Source organism: Panthera uncia, chromosome B1, assembly GCF_023721935.1.
Source record: "Panthera uncia isolate 11264 chromosome B1, Puncia_PCG_1.0, whole genome shotgun sequence".
In the NCBI taxonomy this organism is placed as follows: Eukaryota; Metazoa; Chordata; class Mammalia; order Carnivora; family Felidae; genus Panthera; species Panthera uncia.
Window position 1 is genome coordinate 94,679,126 of NC_064811.1, and position 20,910 is coordinate 94,700,035.

At 33.0% G+C, this 20,910-nt stretch overlaps 1 protein-coding gene across 1 annotated transcript in view; it reads right to left on the minus strand.

Moving 5' to 3' along the window:
- LOC125923048 (bifunctional heparan sulfate N-deacetylase/N-sulfotransferase 4) overlaps nucleotides 1-14,329 on the minus strand; it is a 270,079-nt gene extending 255,750 nt beyond the window's left edge. Inside the window, exon 1 of the mRNA XM_049631086.1 lies at nucleotides 12,560-14,329. The gene's annotated coding sequence lies outside the window, so the exon portion shown is untranslated. The remainder of the gene's footprint in view (nucleotides 1-12,559) is intronic.
- Between the last annotated feature and the right edge of the window lie 6,581 nt (nucleotides 14,330-20,910).

Genomic DNA, 20,910 nt, shown 5'->3' on the forward strand with positions numbered 1-20,910 from the left:
TTTGAAAGGAATTTTATTTACTCACATTTTCTAAACAACATTAAAGAGTTACAATTCATAAAACAAAATGGCATTTCTAAAATGTCAGTTTCTCTACTCTCCATTTCCCCCGTACCCCAAAGCTACTGTGGAAATCCTCATATAACAAAATTTTATTTCTGCCACCTGCTTCAGTCCTTTTTCTTCTCTCCCCTCCTTAATCTCTTCACACTCAAAAAGTAAGGTATCCTTTTCTTTAAAGGGGAAATGGAAACTATGAGTGTTTTATACTGTTTGTTAGAAGGACAAAGTTGTGAATGCTCTCCTATGAATCATTTTTATCCTGTCACATAAGAAACAGAAGTGTTACAATTTGGTGATTGAATGGATCTAGAGGGGTAAAAACTACTCAAACACATCGGGCTTTCAGTAATTCATTCAATATTTTTTGAATGCTTATCTAGTGCCAGATGGACTATCCACCTGACAAACACTACTTCTGCTCTTCAAAAGCAGTGAACATCTATTCTGTGACACATTTGAGTAAAAAGCACAGTAAGTACAAAAACAGGGAAAGTACAAATGTATATGGTAGAGGAGATGTGGGAAGACAAAACGAGTAGAATGTAATATATTATTTTTGAAAGGTCTGTGAGATATTCAAAAGGAATGTCCCCTAGGCTGCCAAATGTATTGGAGTGGAATTTAAGGTCTGTGCTAGAATTGTAAGTTACGGAGTAGGAAAAGCTAGGATATCAAGTGAGAAAGCTAAGAAACAGTGTGTACCATAAAATGATAGAAGTACATCATTAAAATCCTTAAACTGCAAAAAGGTGGTTAGTGGGAGAGAGCCATGGAAGCTACAAGCAAAGGGAAACAAATTTTTCTGAGCAAGAACTGAATGCTATTTTTAATTCAAGAAATACAACTGAAAATTGACCTTGGCTTTGGTGACCGTAGCAAACGCCCAGTGGTATAATGAACTCAAGTAAAAGTGAGTTGAGAATGAAGTAGGTGATGAAAGAATTGAGAATACCTGCAAGTAAAAAACAAACAAACAAACAAACAAACAAAAAGTAAACGGTTAAAGAGTTCATATGCTTATTAGCAAGAAAGAACTCTAAGGATATGCTGTGAGATTTTTGAAAAAGGAATGAGTCCTGTGGACTGAAGTCATTAGGAAAGTACCTAGAGAAGGTTTAGGGTTAGGGTTATTTTAATCATTGATAAATGAGGTATTTGGATTTTGAGGAGGAAAGAGAGATTTGAAAGAGAGGAGAAAACCAAGATCCAGGACCAGGCAGGGAAGTGATGACTAATTTTGCCCTTAGAATCCTAATGGAATGTTCATTTTCTGTGCTTTTCTCTATACATTTTAGTGAAATCAAATTATAGCCAGCAGCAATAAAATGACTGCTATCAACTGATAATTCCTTTGGTTTAGTTCAATAATCATTTTTTAAAAAAACATGATTATATTTAGTATTGATTGGCATCCTTATTAAATGTATCAGCAGAAAATCATGGAAGCAGTTATCCATGAAACATAAAATGCTCACTTAGCCCTCATATTCTTACAGTCCTCATATCTTATATCTATATAATATATAGAGATGAATGAATGAAACCACAATGTAGAAATGTACTTCTTGAGCTACTACTAGTAACAGAGAAAGAAAAATAATTTTGCCTAATATTTAACATTGAAGTTTAACTTCAAGAAATCAGAAAGGAATCTATTAAACTATAAATTATAAAAATTATATTGTCTCCAAATGTAATGAGTTACTAATAGTACTACACTTATATTCATAAGTTATATTAATGTCTAGCATTTCTTAGAAGATATACTTTTAATATTTTAATTATTCTCTTACTTAATTTAGGCAAGCTATCACTTGATCACTATCAATAGAATTTGCCTGCATTAGAAGTAACAAAAGATTACTATGTCTTAAAATTCATTTATCTCATCAATCATTTCTATACCACCGACTTTCTTATCTAGAGACTCCCAATGTAGTCAAGTAAATACATAAATGCCTGAAGAAAATTAGATTGGTTTGGGGCAGTATAACTGCTGTCTATTATGTAGTTTATAGGGAGTTTTAGTGAGGATTGTTTTTCCATTATTTTATCTATCAGGATATTACCTGTGTAAACTTATATACTACTGACTTTGAGCTTCTTGTTATAAAAAATAAACTCTTTTCATATGGACTCTATTCAATGAATGAACTAATGGAGAATTTAATGCATATAAGTCAAACTTGTCCAGTATCACACAGCTAATGTGAACCCACATTTTTTTAAGGGGAGGAGAAGTAGAGGGAGAGGGCGAGAGAGAATCTCAAGCAGACTCCATGACCAGCATGGAGCCCCATACAGGGCTCGATCTTACAACCATGAGATCATGATCTGAGCTGAAATCAGAGTTAGATGCTTACCAAACTGAGCCATCCTGGCACCCCAGTGAACCCACCTTTTCTGATTTATTCTAATCTCCCCTATTGCCACTGTTCTGCATTGGTACCCTAAATAGTAAGAAATAGAATTTCATTGCCATGCACAAGACTTCTAAAGAACTCTACTGAAATGGAAATCTTGATCATTTTTATTTTGATTATTTATTTCCTAACTGTAGATTTTATAAATCTTTTAGCTACTATTTCCATCTTTTACGCATTTCTCTTATTTCAGAGCGTTTACAGTTTTACATGCACAAAACAGTCAGATAATTCTTTACCAAAGGGATACATGCTCCATTCAATTTCAGTGATAATCTGTGCCTATTTTTCTTATCCAATTGCTTCATATTTTATGTTATTTTAACTTTTAGATACTGCAGAATAAAACATCAGTTTGGCCATAAATCAGAAATAACATGGGTGGTCACATGTAAATATATCCCATATAGAATTTCCTCCTCCCACTCAAAACTAATCCAGGATACACAGTTCTGAAAGTTTGGGGGAAAAAAAACCTAATAAAAACTTATAGGAAGAGACTTGGAGTGATTTCAAGCATTCTGCTACTTGTCAGAGGCAATGTTTTTTGAGATGCTCCTATTTTAATACTTGATGACTGGAATGCAGAATTATTACAAACGTTACTTACAAATGCTTTAAAATGATGCTAGGCACTGTACCAAAATAATTCACTTTGTAGCAAGCCTATGTGGCAGAAAATACTGGGAGATTGTGAAATGTAAAATATTTTGTTGATATTTAAAATACCTTTGGGAAAAAAGAATAGGGGGAGTTGTCCAGTTTTACATATGGAAACTTGAATGTCAATTTAAGAGACACCAACACATTTATGGCAAAACTTAAAATATAATTTTGTATCTTTTTACTCCCAGTCTGAGTTAACATTAGTAATTTAGAGGAGTTAAATCTATTGTCCAGAGACTTCCGTGGAAACAATTCTTGCTGTGAATGGGAGTGAGATGGTAGTTACCAAACTATCCTGTGTTCTCATTGTGTGACTACAAGAGGTGTGGAGAAACCTCTAGAATGAACATTCTGCCCATCTAAATCCTATACAAGCATTGGGTTAGAAAACTGATCAATACACTTGAAGTAAATAATTGGGTAAAATTTTGTAGCAATATAGTTTCTACATGTTTGCATGGTTTCCACGTGTAAAACAAAACCATTTTTTTTTCATTTTCCTCATTCTTTTTCCCCCAAAGATATTTAGAAGATCCACAAAATGTTTTACATTTTATAACCCCCAGTATTTTATACCAAAGACGCTTCCTAAGTGAACTATTTTGGTTCACTGCCTAAGAGAATGTTTCTTTTAAAAGATTCGTAAGTAACCTTTGTGATAATTCTAGAAAATGTGTCAATATAGACATCACATTAAATATTTTTTTAGTGTTTTACTAGATAAAATTGGAAACAAACATTTGTATTCGTTTTAGTTGTCTCTAGTTTCAGTTTCTGAACCTTTCTTTGCCTTCTTGTCTTCTAATCCCACATTTTTCCTTACGCCAGCATGCCAGAAAATGAAGATAAACTACTTAGCACTTTTTTCTGACAATATTTTCCTCTGGTTTATAGTCTGTTTTCCTTAAGATACCTGAATGTCATTTAATTTTTGAACTATGATGAATCAGACTGAAATGTCAGTCAATAATGTTTGATCCTTTAGTTACATTTAATACTATTAATATTCAAATGTATAATAAAAATACAGTAGAGATAGTACAAAAAGGTGATTTAGATCATTACTTTTAAGTGAAGGGGATTGGAAATAGTCAATACTCATCACTCAGGGGTTGCTTTAAATCGGTGCAAAATGTTACCTTGCAGGCCAAAGTCAGAGTACTGATGCATGTAATTAATACTTAATTCCATTAAATTAACACCTCTCATGTTTCCAACTTTGTAATAGGAACTTTATATTTATTATCACATTTAGCTTTTCCAGCAATTCTATGAAGTAGGTATTATTACCTCCATTCACAGATCATGAATCAGAGGCACAGAAGAGTTAATAAGATTTTTCAAGGTTATATTACACATGAGGGCAAAGCTAGAATTAGAATCCAGCTTTGGTGGAATTCAACATTACCTCCTGCCTTCTATTATGTTGTAATGCTATGGCATCTTTAAATCAATTCACATTTGTTTACGTGATTGCAACTCTTCTCTTGCAAGGCTTACATTTCACAACTCAGCCAAACCATCTCTATATTCTTTATTTAGAAGTTTATAGAAGCTAGAAGTATCTTTCTTACTCATGCATCTAATCTTCAGAAATTTTCTTTTTTGGATTGTCTCAAAGGAGTAGCAAAACCAATATGTTTAAAGTTTTAAAAATCAATCTGACACTTATTTATTATTTTATTATCTTCAACAGATTATACACCTTGTAAAATTACCCTTTTGTGGAAAGTTGCTTTTACATTCTAGAGAATGCCCTCTGTAATACATTCCTGCTACGTAATATTACTCAATCATTATTTACTTGAAATTTGTTAACCAGTTTTCTAACCAACTGCTAGAGCTTGTTTTTGGTGGGCAGCATGACCACTGTAAAATCTTCACCTATACTCCTATTTATAATTACACAATGAGAAACATAAGAAACCTTGGTGACCATTTCCTACTCAAGGTAGAAATACCTTCCACAGATGTCTTCTGGATAAGTAGCACTCTAACCTGTGGTGATTGCTTTGACTGGAATCTCACTGATTTTTTTAATGTTATTGTTCTTCCTCATTTTGCATAGAAACCTCCCAATATCTTTCCTATGTTAGGCCACTGGTATCATATAAAACAAATTACCTTTTCATTAAAAAATTCTGCAACATATATAGGTAATTATACTGTTATTAAACAGTCTTTTGTTTTTTAATATTGTTTCTTCAACTGTTGCTCATACAACATGTCTCACATTTTACATTTATCAAATGCTTGCTATTTGCCTGTAGGTCAAGAACTCCCTAAGCATTCCTGCCATCAAAATATTTTGTTAACTGGGGGCACTGATACATGTACAGTACTTACACCTTCAGGTAATAGGTACTGTAATAAGACGAAGGGAAAAGAAGGTCAGAGAAGACTGCTCCTAATATGAGATGGCAGGAACCTGAGGTTGGCAAATAGGTCACATGATGTTAGACCTCTGCTAAGTAAGATTACTGATCATTGTTTCCTTGACGTGGGTACTATGATTTCATTAATCTATTTTAAGTTTGCATTAGCATTGTATTAGCTCTATAAAATTTTTGGTTCTTATTGAGTTTGAAGGACTTTTGTAGTTGGTGAATTTTTTAAATTAAATAATTACACTTATCCCTCTATATTTCATTATAAGTTCATTGTTCCAGCCAACAGAGTGATCTTTCGGAATATTGGTTCTTACACCCACCGATCTATGAGAATGAGGCAGGGGACTAGCTCTTCTGCTGTGGAAGTTTCAATAATAACATAAACTTTCAAGCTGTAGGGAGAAATACAATAATTTGAGACAATTTACTCACATATTACATTTTAAATACCTTAGGACTGTAAAGAGTAGAAGGAAAGTTGAGAATTGCATGTTCTAAAACTAATGGTCTATTTTCCAGAGAAAGTAAAACTAAACAGTGTGCCATATCCTAAACTCTACCGAACAATTTCCCGGAATTGAAGATAATAGTCAATTGGTAGAATAAAAATTCAGCTTGTCAGCTAGCATATTACAGAAAGTTGCTGTTCCTCGTCACATTTTTCTATAAGACTGAAGCAATGGTATCAATTTGTATGAAACTTTTAAATAGGTTTTCCGAGTGTCAGTTTGTCAGAAAAGTATTTACTGACCAGCTCTCTGGCTTTCACTAACACCCTTTAACTCACTACCTTGATTAATTCATCTTCATAGTACTTATAGCTCTATCACAGCATCTTTATTTGTTTATTGCTTGTTCCCTTCCCCCAACCTCCTCCCCTGAAAATAAGCCTCATGAGAGCTTGAAGGGGGTCTGGTGCATCCTAAAAATAATGGCTAATAATATTATCATTATCATTACAAAACATTATTGAACAAAGATGAAAAGGTATTTTCTCTGTTTAAGGTGAAAGATACGTCCAGATGGAAACATAGAGTAACTTAAGTACAAAATTGAGTTCAACCTCTATTGACCAACTGAGAATGATTTTTGTGGTTATTAAGGAAATTCCTTACTCCAAAGAAAGCAGCTTCACAGGCTGAGATATCAGGAGCCACAATACCTGAATTACTAAGTGCAATTTTTAAATGATTGCCTGTGTTTTATTTTACTTATTATAGTATGTGAAATCTCAGTTGGATTTACATAACTATTAGAGAAAGACTAGGAAAAAAATTTAAATTTTAATTCTCATTATTTGCACTGTAATAAATAGAATTAGAACTTTTATACATGTTCACAAGAGCATATGCATCTCTGCATCTGTTTCCTTTCCTTGTATTAATTCTTAGTGTAGCTATATTTATTTCTGAGGTTTAAATGATTTTTACGTAGGTGTTAAAGACTATTCAGTACCTCGAGAAGAACTCTTTTGAGATGTCTGATGAAATATGACAAATTCTGTGGATCAGCAGTCTACAATTGAATTTCTGATTCAGGAATGGAGTCAAGCCAAAGCATGTTAATGTGCAAAATAGCTTTCCCTTCTCTGTCTTTCTTCCATTAGGAGAGCAGTCAGCCTTTGGGCTGCATATGAATGCTATGTTTAAACTACTAAATATAAAAAATGATTTATGGGGATTTAAAATATCAGTATAAGGATTATTTACATTTATTATTGTTTTACTTTTGCCACTAAGCTGCATTTGCTGCATGAAAAAGACTCCACTGCCAATGAAAGGGAAGTATATGGAAAGGGAGCAAAAGGACTACTTAAAGAATTTAGTAAATTAAATGGAAATTCTTAGGTGGGAGAACAGCCAATATTTTCAGGTTGACATCACTACTTCTTTGACATGAATTTCCCATCCCATCTTACCTATTTTTATTGTTCAGTATATTTTCTCTACTTTTCATATGCATTTTTCCCACACACTCCCATGTTCAAACCGGGCCATTAGATAAATAATTACTGCCATGTTAAACGTGAGTGGTTTGCTCCTGGACGTTGCAAAACAGCATTTAGGCTATGTGACAAAAATGAAGAGAGAAAAGAAACGAAGAGATGAGGTAAGGAAAATATAAAGGGAGGAAGGAAGGGAGGGAGGAAGGATGGAAGGAAGGATAGACAGAAGGTAGGATGAAGGGAAATAAGTAAGGAAAAAGGGAGGGAGGAGAGAATGAAGAGAAAGAAGAAAGGAAGAAAAGGAAAAGAGAGGAAGGAAAGGGAAAAAAGAAGAAAAAGGAGAAAAAGAAAGAAAAGAAGAAAGGATCAAGTGAATAGCAACTAAGGAAGTAGATCTACGTTTATTTTTTGCTTGAACATACTGAATTTGGCCAGTTAACTTTCCACTTCCACAAGGTTATGATTGAAGATAAATTTCATTGAAGACTTTTAATGAGGAAGTTTAATATTTTAAATAAAGCACAACACAAGTTCATCTGATACAGAAAGTCTGTAAAGGCGGCTGTCTTTTAACTTGGAAGGAAAAAGAAGTGTTTATGCACGTGTGTGTGCGTGTGTATGTGTGTGCGTGTGTTGGCTTACTAAAAGTTGACTCTTTATTGAACTTTTCAAGTATTTCAAATTATTTTTTTTCAATAATTTCTTAGAAGTGTAAAATTGAGTTTGGTACAGAAGTCTTAATTTGGCAATTTAAATGGAGTTATCACTTTTGTTTTCTAAAATACCCTCATTCCATCATCAAATCAAGTTCTCAAGCATTCAAACATAGTCTTTTTAACCTTCATTTTCTTCTCACATATTTCCTTAATACTACTTAATTAATCATGATTGCCATTCAGTATTAATGAAGTATCCTTAAGTATATCTCTTTTTTTTAATGTTTATTTATTTTTGAGAGAGAGAGAGAGAGAGAGAGGCAGACAGAAAGGGAGACAGAATCTGAAACAGGCTTCAGGCTTTGAGCTGTCAGCACAGAGGCCAACACTGGGCTTGAACCCATGAATCATTAGATCATGACCTGAGCCAAAGTCGAATGCTTGAACGAATGAGCCACCCAGGGGCCCCACTTTAAGTATATCTCTTGAAAAAATATTTGTAAAGTAGTCTATATATGCAAATTTCCTTAATGAGTCACTTGAAAGGTAATATTTAGTTTGTCATATTCAGGTTGCTTTGTTATAATTTTTTCCATGGCCTGAATTATATGGGCAATCATAAATATAAACAAATTAGAAGAAGGTAAAGGAAATAAATACATCAAGTTAGACAGGAAAACATTTTCATCTGTAGAAAAGGAGAGTGAGTTACTATTCACATTTTTTTTATGATTTTATTTTTAAGTAATCTCTACACCCAACGTGGGGCTCAAATTTACAACCTCAAGATCAAGAGTTGCATGTCTACCAAATGGGCCAGCTGGACGCCCCAGTATTCACATTTAAAAAAATATCTATTTGTTTTGAAATGTACAAAGCCATTGATGTGTTTGGGTTTCATTTTCAGACTATTTTGGCCTTTGGGACAATCTGTCAACAATTCAATATTATTCTAAAAGAAACTTTAGGTTTATCAACCCCAGGTTGTGATAGCATTCATTCCTTAGAAAATTGAGATAAAGGAAACTTGGAAATAAGACTGTATTTATAAAAGTTCTCCATTGTAATTGACACCTCTACCTTCTGAGGCTTACTGAAAATAACTTAAAAAAGAATGCATTTAACACTCTCTATAACAGCATAGCTGAAAGTTTCCTGAAGTGTTAAAGAAAACATTGGCTAAATGTTATCCAATGATGGCTAAAGGCAGTAGCATTATGTCTGACACCTGACCCATTTCTCTCACTTCATAAACTTAAAATAAATCTACAGACAACATGGTTTCCCCCTTCCCTAGTTATTTGGAGTACATGATGGCTGAGAGTTAACTTTCTTTTTTGTTGTCTAGCTTCACAAGGTATATACTACAACAGTTTTAGTACGTCACCTTCTGTTGTGAATTTTACTAAGTCGGTTACTTTCATAAATACTCCCACTTCTTCCTTTGGACATATATCCATATGTGGCATCTCTGATCACTCTGCCATTACTAAGATATGCATCTCATTTTTATTTCCTTTTCTGCTCTTAGGTATAAACTGTATTTTATAGGAGCTTCTGCTAGGTTTATTTACATTTTTCATTAGAGCAAACTTTATAAAGAAGTAAACTTTGTTACTTTAAAATTTTAGACTAGTCAAAAAGCATATTTGTTCTTTAATATCCTATAGTTTGTACAAGAGAAAAAAGTTACACTTCAGGTTAGACTTTAAACAGAATGAATTATCAATGAATTTCAGCCCAGAAAGAATTAGCCTTCTGGGTGCACAGCTTCTCTGTCTTGGCTTCCAGCCAGGGCTGATACTCGAGCTTTATTTTATAAGTTTCCCCAGCTGCTTTCCTAATCTGGGGAGGCAGGCACCAGCTAGAATCTTCTAGTTTGAACAAAGCATGCTAAATGCTTCTCTGTTCTTCTCCCTGAGTAGTTGTTACTCAAGGAAGCACAGAAAGCTTGATCTTTTGATTTTATTCTCAATGGCACTTTTCCCACTCAAACAGAATGTGCAAGGGTATATACAAACAACTAGACCTATTGAGGGCAGATATTATACTGGTTCAGAAATATTTTTTAGCATATTTTAGAAGGTTAGCCTTGAGACTTGAACTAAGAAACTAACTTTATTTTAAATCTGATTATAGAATGATTTTTTGGGAAGGAGAATAAGTATAACAGTGTTAATACTCAGATAAAACACAAAAGATGGTCCTTTTTTGGGGTGAATACATATGTAGACATGTAATTCTATTTTGGTTATCAAATATACAAATTCCAAATTATGATTTAAAATAATTATGTATAAAGTAGTCTCCACTTACTTCATTTTGGTATTTAAGGAAATCATTTAAATAGGCAAATTTCTTAGATAATAACCTCAGGAGGCAGAAAACAAAATGCAATTTATGTAAGTTTGCAAGTTTATTGAAAAGAAAACATATTAAAATCCTTATGAAGTTTTTGGCTTTTTTTAATGTTTTTATTTAAATTCCAGTTAGTTGCCTTTTTTTAGTTTAAGAATGATGCGTGAGTTTTGTAAAATACATCTATATTTTCTCTCTAAAGGTGATTTTCATGTTATAATTATTAAGTCATACACATTATAATTTTTTCAAAAAAATTTTCTAAGCATCACTCTTAGTTATGACCAATTGTCATTAAGATGCAGTAAAAAAAAAAGACATTCTGTTTAATGTTCAATTTCTAAAAATCTCTTAGCTTATCATGAGACTTCCATCAATGTACATACTATGTGATATTAATCATTATAAGATAAATATTCACAGGACTTGTTATTATAAAAATGTCAAAACAGATGTTAAATGGTATTAAATACTCATTTTTCTATTGAGATAAATGTTGAGTAGAAAATATATATTTCCTTGAGGAGGGCACCTTTTGGGATGAGCACTGGGTGTTGTATGGAAACCAATTTGACAGTAAATTTCATATATTAAAAAATAAAAAATAAAAAAAAATAAAAAAAGAAAAAAAGAAAATATATATTTCCTTATTAATCACTTATTTTTTTTCGGTGAATTCCAGTTGAAGGTATAAACTGTTTAGACTTTATATTCTCTACATACATTTGCTTCATGAAAAAAAACATGACCAACATAGCACCAACTTGGCATCTGGAAATAGCTAACTAACATTTTTAATAGAAGAAATTAAAACTATTATTTTGATATAAATAAAAATCTTTTGAATCTATGGGGGAAGAAATAATTGTCTTCTAGTTTTGGAGAAATTCAACGAATTACAGTAACTTTTGTCTTCATTCATATCCTTTTGTGGCAAGAAGCTCACAGTATTTGAACCATCAAGTTGAGGAGAAAGTGAATTACTAAAATTATTAAGACAATAATCAATAACTTTGTATGCAATTTAAACATTTATGATCTTGAGTTGATGAAATATATTCTGATAGAAGACATCATGAAATCAAGAAAAGGTAAGTTTGAAAAAGACATAATAAAGTATAAACTATTGCAACTTTTTCAGAGCTTTGTTAGAACTCACAGTAAGCATAACCTATCATACTAAACTGTATCATTACTTGAAAATTCATGATGATATATCTGAAAAATACAGTATCTTATTAATCAGGACAAATTATAAAGAAAATACAGGTTTAAGGTTTCTTTTTTATTTGACTTTCTCTAACAGAAATATTGGAAAGGATAAGTAAAACCATATTTAAATATTATTTCTTATTTTCCAACTTATTCTGTGCATGAGGAATTTGAAGGTATTTACAGGTATAGCATAAAGCTGTTTTTGTTCTCCAGGGAATCTATGCTTATGGCATATGACATATAGTGTTCAAAAAATTTATTTTTCTTTCCTAATAGGACCTAGTAGGAAACCATCTATTTCTTTAAAAGCAATTTATGACTGTATCCTACAATTTCAAATGTCTGTGACAGTTGTTTTTCTAAAGCAGACCATTAGAACAGAGCATGCCTATAAACCTCAGGTCCCAAAGAGAGGAGTTCCCATCTTGAGCAATTTGATTGCCATGTTATCAGTAACACTTTTCAGGGAAACATTTATAACCACACACTTTGTATTTGAGTTTGTAAAATGGGCATTTTCAGTATGAAAGCCTAAAATTGTTATCAAGTGAGTTGTTTCTTCTGCAAATGTTCTGACAACAGTTTAAAATATTTCAGGTTCTATCTCCTTTTTTAGGCAGGACTGTATTTTCCATTTATAGTACAAATATAACTTCTACAACAGTAATGACACATAAGCACACACATGCTGAAAAGAGTGAATTTGGTCTAAAACTAATGTCTCTTTCTACATAAATCTTTCATAAATAAAACTTTATTGTGTTCCACTTGTTTACATTGCTAAGCAACATATATTCATTTATTGAACACACCTCAGTTTCAGCAAATTAAGCAGTAACTTACCTAGAGAAGCATTTCAATTTTTTTCTTATCCTAACTTGAATTTATCCCGAGTTAGAAAGTGAGATATCCAGCATTCAGATTCACTTGGCTCCAGGTTAATTAGAAGGAGCTTTCAGTTCATATAATCTGCCTCAACAATATTCCAAGAGCGCTTTTTTAGTTCCAATCCTAGTATCTGAACTCTTCCAGCAGAGTGTCTTTTTATTTATACACACACTGTCCTTTTCAAAACAAGCAGCCAGCTGGAATGATTCAAACCTCTGTTCAGCACACCGTTAAAATGCAGCTTCCTCCTTGGACACGAGAATTACACCAGGGAGCGGGACCGAGTACAGCAAAAAGGCTATGAGAACTATTTAATCACCGGAATACCAGCTGCTCCTGCTCCGCTGTTGCTACTGCTGCTGTGCTTCTTGCTTAGCTGTAGTCGGTCTTTCCCTCCCTCCCTCTTTCTCTCGCATCTCCAGAACTATAAAGGCAGCCCTGCCGGATTATGATTGGCAGAAACCGCCAATTCCTTCAGCTAATCATCCTCAAGACTTTCAAGGACCTGGAGCTGTTGTGCTGTCACGCGGTCAGTGGGATGTTACACATGAATACGTTCCAACAGAAGCTAATTCAGCGATCAGCTGCATTCCTCTCACACCGAGGTGATTGATTAGATGCTCCTTGAGGATTTGCATAATCTTTCATTGTACAGTTGGACAATTTCCTATGAAACTCGAGAGTAGAATTCCACTTTGCAGCCATGACACTGGACCAAAAGAATCTATTGGGTAAAAATGAAAAGTTCAAGGCAGGGTCTTCTGTGGTAAATGTGTGCCAGTCAAGCACATGAATTATCAATTCAATAAAAGCTAATGATGAGCAGTAGGACACTTAGAAAAATAGTAGTGAGCTATATACTCTTAAAATTTAATAATAATGTTTTTAGACCATAACAAATGGTAAAAGAAGGAGTAGTCGTGTGTGTGTGCGTGCGTGCGTGTGTGTGTGTGTGTGTGTGTGTGTGTCTGCGTCTGCGTGTCTGTGTGTGTTGTATAGATTGTTTCATTAGTTTAGGTAAATTACTGGATTGTCATGTAAAGGTTCTTTTCTATTCCCAGCATGAACAAAAAATCGTCTCCATGTCTCATTTTTCTACTTGGCCAATATAAAATGAAGATTACCTGCCCTTTGTTCTAACTCATATTAACTCAGAAACATCAATTACATTTATTTGCTTTATGTAAAGTTTTTGAACTTCATTCAAATACATACATGATAAAAGTGAAGTACTTTCAAGTGCATTTCTTTATTTTAAGCTGCATGATTCCTGAGGCTCTTCTTGCTTTGGTACCTTCTTTTAATCTCCACCATTTAAATTAGTGGAATAAAATGTGCTAATTCAATTCAGCCCAAATCCCTCATCGGTCAGAGAACAGAGCTGCAAACTTTTCTCAAACCCAAAGAACCCTTTTGGTTCATATGTGTGTGTGTTTGATTATAAAGAGTTCTACTTGCATTACTGAAGCAGTATCATTGACCCTTTAGGTATGCTCAGTATGTTGCAGGCTGGTGGGAGAGAAGGTGTCCCTCAAAAACACAGCAATTTATTGATGATGTGGTCTTCTGGATGAATAATATTAATGCACCCAGTGCTTCTAGTGTTATTATACTGCACAAGGTTTTGAGGGTCAGGTGGTTGTAACACATATGCTAGACAGAAGATTGGAAAAAAAATTCAAGCAAATTTAAAAGAATATCTACCAGTTTTTTAATAATGTACAAAGACCATCACTAGTAGATCACATGACAGTAATTTTTTTTCAGATGTACAGGCTGGAAGTATAATAAGGGAAAATTTTATATTTTAAAATTCCTCAAAGAAGAGTTCAGGAACTACTTCTCCCTTTTAAGAATCTTTGGAATGCGAAGGTGCATTGGAAAATCAAATCAGAATTTCCATAGTGATATATACCAAAATTCAAATGGATATATTGCAGTTAAATATTCCAATGATGTCTTAATAAAATAATTATTAGTAGAACACTAATGAACTATGCCAAACACTAACGGCTGAGAAACAAAATAAAATAAATTAAAAAGCTGATTGAAGATTTTCCATTTTATGTAGCTTCTCATACTAATAATGCCTTTTTGTTTATTTAAGTTTGGTCATCATTCTTGTTTTAGCTATACAACAATGAAAGGAAAACTTTTTTAAATACTCAAGAGTTCTTTATCCTATTAACATATATCTACTTCATAACTCAATAAAGAATCCTACTTTATTACAGTAATTTCAGTTATTGCATCTAAATGATGACACAGTTATTCTGATCACAAAACCATGGCATTAAAGCATGGAATAGATTTATATCCTTAGCACTGGTGATAACCATACTTGGTTTTTGATTACAAGTGAAACTAGTTGATCAGTTTTTTCTCCAGTATTATTCCATAAACAATGTTTGTTAGTTAAAGAAACATACATTATTATTTGAAGTGAATAGAATAATAAAGTGAAAGCATTTTGACAACGTAAAAGCATTATATATAATATTAATGGAAGATATTCTTAACATAAAACTCTAGCATAAAATACTTTAAATATCTGTTAAAAACAAAAAATATCTGAGATTCTGATTTCAAAAAATGGTAGGAAAAGAAAAAGTATACTGTCCTTTTCTCATAATTTATTCATAAATAAACTAAATCTTGGGGCCAGAGGGACCCACCAGATATACATATGTAAAAATAATGGAAACCAACCACATATTGCTTTCTTTCCTACTCCTAAGCAAAGTTGGAAACGTTCACACTACTCATATTAAACAATAAAAATAAAATAATCCCCAAAGTACATTGAATAGTTTTCTCATAATTTTCTTTGTATATTATATTTTCTAGTGATTAAAAACCACTTAATTTATGAAATTATTAACTTTTCAATTTCCTAATCTATTATGTGGAGGAAGTGAAGAAAACAACAAATGAGTGATTCTAGGAGGAAATATTTTATGCAAGAGAATATAGGGAAAAATTATTTTCTCAAAGTGATTTTTAAGCACTTTACCTGTGTTCACAATTTATGGGCCTTGCACATAAGTCAAATGTAGCATGTATCCGATTAGCTTGTAACAATACACATTATGCAAAGCGTTTGCCCAACTGCTCATAGTTGAATTCTATTATTTTTCTTTTGACACCTCACGAGGTGTCTATTAAGACATAGGCCCAGAGATATGCCAATCATCAATTATCCTTATTAAAATCAATTGAATTTAACTAACACACTTTGAAGTTCCTCACATTTTTAATTCAATTGCTATCAAAGTCTCTTTTTTTTTCAACTGAGTTTCCTTCAAAGTTCAAAAAATGTATCATATGCATGGTTTTGAAATTTTAAAACTGAAAAACTTCAAAAATATTCAATGATACCCACTTAAAATGGACATAACATGTGTAAAGTATGTATCAGTGCCCATTTATTCACCAGAAGAAACAGAAAACAAAATTAAGTGTGTTTATTGAAAATGTAAAGTCATTTATAGTCAATTCATTTTCACAAAGTCAGAGGGTAATTATATCTACTAACAAAAATATTATAAGAGTTCAGAGAAATTCAGCATATTTAAGACTTTCTAAAATTCTTATTCATTATTCTCTTTACCATTAACTTTTGTTGTTGCTACTAAAGGCATGCATCTAAAATAAATATAAATTTACCAAGAAAATAATAAAGAAATATTCCCAAGTACCTTACAATTCCTGTTTAAAAAAACCTTCACAGGCATGTACACATTATAAATAGAAGATATTATAGTTTTAAACATACATTTTCATTTTTCCAAGTTTCATTTCACTTCCTTAATTCTGTATAAATGACAACTTTGAATAAATACAAGTAATTTAATTTACAATTTAAGCTACTAAAGTTTATGCATTCAGGATTCTGTTACCATGGTACCACTTTCTGTCCTCTTTCCTATCCTTCCTTCCTTCCTTCCTTCCTTCCTTCCTTCCTTCCTTCCTTCCTTCCCTCCTTCCTTCCTTGTTTCCTTCTCTGTCATAAGCAACTTTCTAGTTGTCCCACCTAACACAAAAAGGCTCTTACTAACTCTTTTTTTAAAGGAAAAATCATGAATAGAAGAAACTGCTATGTTCAAAGTTTATGCCTGCAGAGAGAAAAGCCTCTAATTGAGCTATGAGTGACTAATACAAAAAGTTTTTTTTTAAGGGGGGGGGGGGGGAAGAAACCCTTCTGCAAGTAATTACTCAGATGAGAACTCCTGTGAGAAAGAAGGAGCATAAAATCAGCTTTGCTTCATAGAAATCATATACATGGTGAAAAGAAAGTAGTGTCATATAGCATTACTTATGTAACAAACACTCCAGACAGACTTAAATGTTATCTTATTACACATCTGGATCTCTTGTTAGCAAATTACTGAGAAAAAAGGGTAACCGCAGGTTGGAAGAAAGAATTTTCTTGCCAGTATCACTATAGTGCATTGTTTTAGCAAGAGAGAAATCAGTATGCTAATGCTTCAAATAAATCCTTTGAAGATGCAAAGCTAGATGGGCCAAGTGAGGGAAAAACAATCTAAATAGTCCAATTCCAGTTTGGCTGACAACTGCCTAAAGGAACATGATTTTTAATAAATAGCAGATGTTGGCCAAAACATCATTGAATCACAAAATTATTTGTTGTGTAATGAAAGGGTAGCACACAAGTGACACCTTGAGTGAGGTGAGAAAAGACAGTAGAAACTAAATTTATAAATACCATGGTCTGATCACTGCTATGAAATTTTCAGTGAATTTCTCTTTTTGAGGTTACACAAAGGTGGTTAGAGTTTATAAAGTATATTAATTAGGCCACAACTCCAATGGGAGTCTCTTATCAGAGAAGAATCTTTAAATACCACAAAGTGCTTCAGTATGAATGGGGTATCTAACAATAGGCAGTTTCACTTTATTTCTTTTCTTTGTAATGTGTTTGCCAAATTTTTTATTGTGCTTTAATGATAATTTCCTTTTGAGTTAGGTCTAACAAATCCAGTCATTTTATATCCTCTGATTTAAAGTCCCAAATGTTCAAAGTGAAAAAATGTACTTGTGGACCAGAAACCTAGCATCATGATGATAAATTTGTAAAAAACCCTTTCAGTCATAGAGAGTATTTTGTTTCATCTGTTAGCAAAGTCCTTCTATCTTAGGTATCCCAATATCATTTGTTTTCTGTCTGCTACAGTCCTTTGGGGAAAGTCATCTCATTTATGAGCTACTTCTACTAATGCTCTGATCAGCATGGGAAATCTTAATGTTTCACCAAGCCTTCGTAAATCAGTTTCTGTCCTGTTAGCTCCAATGCCTCACTCTAAATTATCATCACTCTAGGATAATCCACTGGATGCTCCCAGTCTTTCTTCCATTTGGTTTCAGTATAACCATGTATTTTAGGAGGGTGGTGTTGAGAAGTACCTTCTGTAACCCACTAGTGGTTAGGTATGCAACTCTATATTACCACTATTATCTTAGAGACACACACTATTTTTTTTAATTGAAATAGAGTTGACACAAAATGTTACATTAGTATCAGGTGTACAGCATAGTGACTTGACAACTCTGTAGGTTATGCTATGCTCACCATAAGACATACACTAATTTTGGGTCTCAATTATAATCTCTGCAATAAAGTCTTTGCTTTTGGGGGACAGAGATCATATTTTGTTTTCTTTTGAGATTTATATCCTCAATACTTAGAGCGGTGCCATGGCACAGAATAGATATTTACACTTAAAAAAAAACTTATGGAGGCACCTGGGTGGCTCAGTCAGTTCAGCGTCAGACTTCAGCTCAGGTCATGATTTCGCTCGGTTTGTGAGTTCGAGCCCCGCATCGGGCTCTGTGCTAACAGCTTAGAGCCTGGAGCCTCCTTCAGATCCTGTGTCTCCTCTCTCTGCCCCTCCCATGCTCATGATTCTCTCTCTCTCTCTCTCAATAATAAATAAATGTTAAAAAAAGGAAAACAAACAACTTATGAATGAATGAATGAACAAATGGTGGCAACTCAGGGTTAGGAAATGGGGAAGGGGTGTACTAAGATTTTGCATACAAATGTATTTCCAATGCAACCACTGCACTAGCTCTATATTCCATGAATTGAAGCAACAGCTAATTTCAAAACAAAGATGCAGAGATGCATTAAAAGCAATTTTCCCTAGATTAAAAAAAGCCCAGATTAGTTTTTCATTTTGGAACCCATGTCATTAAAATCTCCCTAATATTACTCATGAATAAAAATATTTTAGTAAGAATAAAATCTTCTTTTCTTCTTTAAATGTTAATAATATATATACATATATATTATTTACTTTGTATTTACAGATTCAAAAGAATGAAATTGTCAATTCTAAATTCTCCATCATGTAATATGATTTGTCTATCTTCTATATTATAATAAGCATCATATTATTTTAGGGCTATAATTCAAGTTTTTTTTCTTTCTGAATAGGAGTTATCATACATAAAATAATTATAAACTAACTGGAAATAGATGCAGTACTCTGAATATAGAGATATTTTACTAAAAGAACAAAACAAATACTTGAATGTAATATAAAATAAAATAAATGAAGCAAAACAAGTTATGTAACAAATTAAGTAAAATAATACTGTAAACACATTTCATAATAAAGAAATGATAAATTTGTTTGCCAGTTCGGCTGTTTATCTTTTTGAGAGTAAGGAAGAACACAGCAATTAAATTAAGATGGGAAAAAGAAGCATGTGATGACCACAGAAGTATGTCAAAAAATATACTTATCATCCTGCTAAAATCTACAATATTTTAGGTTCCCATAGAGGGCAATATTGTATAAAAGATGGTGAATCAAAAATCTGCCAATTCATCTCTGTTGATATGCTTTAAAGAAAACTGCTGTTACCATAAATTTGATGCTGTACTTCCCCTCAAACTCTAATATATAAAATGATGCACACAAAAACACAGAGCAGACACTCATCAAAAGCAAAGAAAATTCATTTGGTATCCTACTTACTGGTAGATTACCTGAGTGAATTACCTCCAGTTTCACCTACATTGGACTCAATCCCTGAATCTAGATAGTAGATTGCAATCTATCATATAATTATTTAGTCTAGTGGAAATATTAATGAAATAGTGCTTTCCTCAGTGCCTGGAAAAGAAAGATAAACTACAAATAAGATGAAAGCCATGTCTATATGTGAAATCAAGCATCACTCAATCACAAAAATCTCTGCTGTGTACTGAAAGGGTAGTACATAAGTGAGACTCAAGATGAGGTAGGAGAGGACAGTGGACACTAACCAGAGATATAACTATAGTGTAGGGATGGGGTATGGAGAATGCAAAATTACACTTAGCTATGGTTGCTTTGCCAGAAGTCCCTTCTGCTCAGAGATGCTAAATATCATTACAACTTTAAAGCATTTAGTCTCAAATGACTTTTATAGTAACTGCTAGTTTGAATTGAGCTTATACTGAAAGCAGTGAAGGAGGCATGATATTAATTTTAAGTATCCAGTCATCTATAAATTTTAATACACATGGTGATATGGAGTACAAGGAATTACGGGGCATGCTCTGGTAGTCTATCAGCTATGACTCAGGTGCAATTCTAAAAGAGAGATGGCTTTCTAAGTTCCCCTCTGTTATGGAATGTCCTTTCCAAGATTATTGTGATGATATTGTATAGGAAGTATTTTAAAACTGGGGCACCTGGGAAGCTCTGAGCTCTTGCTCTTTGTCCCTCCCCCACTTATACACTCTCTCCAAAATAAAATAAGCATTTTTTTTAATTATAAAAACAAAGGAAGTATTTTAAGGCTAACATAAATTAATTAAAATGAATAAACTTTATCATATTTTTAGTTCCTTAGTCATAAGAAACAGAAAACTAGACTTTTTTTAAAGTTTATTTATTTATTTTGAGAGAAAGAAAGAGCAGAAGTGGGGGTGGGGGACAGAGAGAGGGAGAGAGGGTGAACCCAAAGCAGGGTCCACACTGTCAGTGCAGAACCCACAGCAAGGCTCAAACTGACAAATAGTGAGATCATGACCTGAGCTGAAATCACCTTAACCAACTGAGTCACCCAGGCTCCCGAAAACTAGATATTTTATTTAGGATATTGCTTCATACATAAGGGTCAAATCAAAGTAAAATGAATTGTTTAGTTCAAATTGCCATGCTAATCTTTAAAATAAAGTTTATTACTTATCAAGCACTGCTTCTCAAGTGTAAATAATTTAATATCCCCCGTCGGCCAAACTAACTAAGGGGTATGTGTATGTATTTGCAATTAAGCAAAAACTTGTCCCA